Genomic DNA, 3701 nt, shown 5'->3' with positions numbered 1-3701 from the left:
TTCTCATCAGAGTCGCATCTGCAGAAAGCACTGTAGAGTGCCATCTGGTGGTGGTTCCTTCAACCTGCAGCGTTGAGCCCGTTTTTCCTCCCGTAGGCTCCCCGCAGCCTGTAGGGTGGGTCTCCCCTTCAGGCTGAGGATGCATTTCTGGGGAACCAAAACTAAGCTCCCATGCAGCAGTGGCTGAAAGAGAGAGTGAAACCCATCTGGCTCAAAGGAAACAAAGGGGTGGAGGAGGCAGAGAGGCACAGGTGGGACAAGAGGAGAGTGACACAGGTGGCAACAGAGGGAGACTGCATTAACAATCTGTGCTTAAAGGGCCAGTGCAACTAAGACGGGGAACCTATAGCAAAAGGGATCATTCCGCCTGGATTCTACAGTTCTACATCCCGAAGGCCAGGATGGAGTGTGGCCTGTGCACTGTTCTCGCTCCCTGAAGCTGGGTGTCATCACAGAACAATGATACCTTGAGGCTAAACTTGCCCTTCCTGAGAAAGAAATCAAAACCTAAAACTTGGTCCCTAATTGGAGAGTGCAGAGCCTGAAATCCTCTTCTCTCTCAGATGAGTGACATGATTGTGTGCTGCTTTCCCTCCTATTCATCCTTGAACAACTACTCCTCTGGGGGGCTTCTGGTGGTGACTGTTAGTACCGACACAGCATTTTTCTTGAGCTCAAGGTCACTCACTGTAACGTCAGGAGGCTGCTCCTTGGGAGAATAGAACCGAACAATGACAGTTATGCATGTGTCCTTAATGCGCCCGCTGGGGAGTGAAACAGCAAAGAAGACATTTTAATAGTCCAAGGATGAGGTGTCAAGACTGTCCCGTGTGGATCAGGTTGCGCTGAGGAACAGGGAGCTGATCGCTATCACTAGCCGTCTCCCCCTCCCCTTTAAAACCCAGAAGGACAAAGTAAGTCAAGAGGTGCAGGCAAAGAAAAGCAGGCAGGGAAAGGGAAGTGATGTTTAAGAGAGGATGACAGGGAATGGGGTGAGAGGAGAGAGGGAGGGGGAGAGGGGCCACCCAGTGGGAGTTCTGGTTCTCAGAGAATTTCATCAGAATAGTAAGTAGAGGTGGGAGGGAGAGGGGAGGGCTGGAAGGAGGGCCCTGCAGAAATAGCCGCCTTCAGAACAAAGGGAGAACCAAGCTCTCCGAATCCTCAGGCTTCTGTGACAGCCCTGTGGGAGTTTGTAGGAGAGCCGAGGCAGCGGGTTGGCAGTTCAGTTTAAAAAAGGAGAAGGAAATAAAATAAAATAAAAATAAAAAAGGAGAAGGAGCTGGGGATGAGTAGAGGCTGGGTGTTTCCTCCCGGAGTGTCACAGGGAAAGACTCCTCCGGGACTTGCCCTCTGGGAGTGGCTGAAGGAGCCGGGGTAAATTTGCAACAGAGTCTGATGCATGCCAGGGGACAGAGGGTCACTGGCTGTGCTTAGTGTGGGTGGGAGGCAGGACGCGGTCGAGGTGACCTGAAGGGTGCACTTGCTGAGCCTCACCATGGTCGTCATCAGTGGGAGACAGCGGTGTGGTTCACCGCTTCACCTTTCATTAGGTTTATAACCCTGTATGTGTCTCTTAACTTCTCTAGCCTCCTTTCTTTATCTGCAACATGGGGGTACTAGTCCTTGTTTAATTATTCACGCACTCCTGATCTATTTACTGCACCGCAGCCAAACGCTTGGCACTCTGATCCTTGCCAGGACTGCAGAATGAGTCCCCCCTGCCCTGTATCCAGAACTCACACAGCACCCGGCACTTTAAATACATCAACTCCCTTCTACAGCCCTCAGAGGTCAATAGTCTCATTATTTCCATTTAACAAGCGGAGAAGCTGAGCACAGTTTCATTCTGGACTACGCCAGGGTCACACACAGCAGCTAGTAATTGGACGGTCTGAATTCGAACCCAGGCAGCCGGCACCAGAGTCCAAGCCCCCATCCACCTCTCTGCTTCCAGGGAATCACAGGCTTGTCATTTTGTCTGGAAAAATGGAGGTGCTTGGCCACAGATTCTCTGAGATTGCTTCCATCCCCAAGGTTTAAGGCATCCACTGTGGGGTATCTTGGGTTTAGGAAGATCTGCCTGCAGCGCCGGGGTCCACGCTGTGTTTGGGCATGCCATGCCGAATGTGGGAGCAGAGACATTCTCCTTAATTCCCTATAACTCCCCGGTCTCTCAGCCCCTGTCCCCTTCTGTCGGTGGCCAGAAGTGGGTTGTTGTAGCTCTTCTGAGAGGGAAGGAGAGAACACTAGGGTTTGCTGCGCTGAGGAGAAATCTAGCATACTTTTTTTTTTAAATTTGCTCAATTTTATCTCATTTATTAAAACTGCGATTAAAGGGCTAACAAAATTATCTACCCTAGGTACCCTGAAATCAATGACAAGAGATGGCCACTTGAGGCAAAAACAATAAAGTCCAGTCTGCTCAATGTTTCTTTTCCTTTTTTTTCAGAGCTAAACACATTTTAAAAAGAAGATGTTTTTCTTCTATCCTAACACCATGGGTCTCCTGGTCTCAGTGTATGCATCTCAGAGTGGCCAGGAATGAGGTCAGAATTTAGGGTGGGTGATGAAGGAGTTTTCAGACAAAACAAAAAACCAAGAATGTATGGCCTAAGTGGTGCTTTTTCCCCCCTCACGATAGCGTTTTGGAAGGAGGGAAAAGCTTGTGTGGTTGAAAACAAACAGCCAGCAGTGCCCCACCTCAAGAAGCGACTGTAGGTTTCACTATTTTTAAAGCATTAAGGAGAGATCATCAGGACTTCTGAGGGGAAGATGATGGTTGCCTTTCATATGCATATCTACCTACACACATTTACACATTTTTACTACAAATCCCCCCCAGAGGGATGGATGTGAGAGGGAGGCTGTATGGGGAGTGGGCACCCTAATCAGGGAAACTAGTGACTTGGGGGGAAATCTGGGCCGGCTGTTAATGGCACTTTCACAAAATGGATTTTTCTTAGGCAAGGAGAGGCTGAATAGATCTATGGGAGGTCCAGCAAGGGGAGCAGGGACCACGCAGTGTTAGAGATCAGGGGGACGATAGCAAGGACACAACCGGAGCAAAGCCAGACAGACCTCCCCCCCCCCCGCCTTGGGCAGAGCCCGGAGGACAGGTGCCAAGTTGGGAAGACCAGTGGCTCCGACAACATTTGCACGCAAAAGTCAAAGAGCTCGCATGTGAGGCCAGCAGAGAAATGGTTCCACCACTCCAGGGAACGACAGTCTGCCCTGAGGGGATGGAAACCCAGAGTCGACCTGCTGGGTGACTCTTCACTCTTCTCCCGCCTGGCAAGACCTGGACCAGCCTGGCAGGGAGAAATGACCACACGCTGCGTCTGCCACAGGCTGCTTAAGGCTCTGACCCCTGACCTGGGAGTGGGCTTGTGATTTCCATCCGCCCCCACCAGAATCCCTGCACCCCACAAGTGTAAATGCCACTAGCAGGATTAAAGCAGCTCAGGACAAGAGCTCAGTGACAGGATATGCTGGAGAACAAGTCGGGGGCTGGGGTAGTCTTCAATAAAGAAATTGGAAATCCACAGAGGCAAAGAGCAAGACCTCTGTCTGGGAAACACCTTCAGTCTGATGGCCGGCACTGTTCTGGGCTTGGGGTGAGGCTTGAAATCAAGTTGGACGTAAAAGAAGGACGGGATGGAGAAAGCCTTTAAGTCAAACCCTACAGCTAAGTTAACGCATGG

This window comes from Eumetopias jubatus, unplaced genomic scaffold (genome assembly GCF_037043125.1).
Source record: "Eumetopias jubatus isolate StellerSeaLion01/CBP00866 unplaced genomic scaffold, mEumJub1_p1.0 scaffold_5, whole genome shotgun sequence".
NCBI classification, from domain to species: Eukaryota; Metazoa; Chordata; class Mammalia; order Carnivora; family Otariidae; genus Eumetopias; species Eumetopias jubatus.
This window is presented reverse-complemented; position numbering follows the sequence as displayed.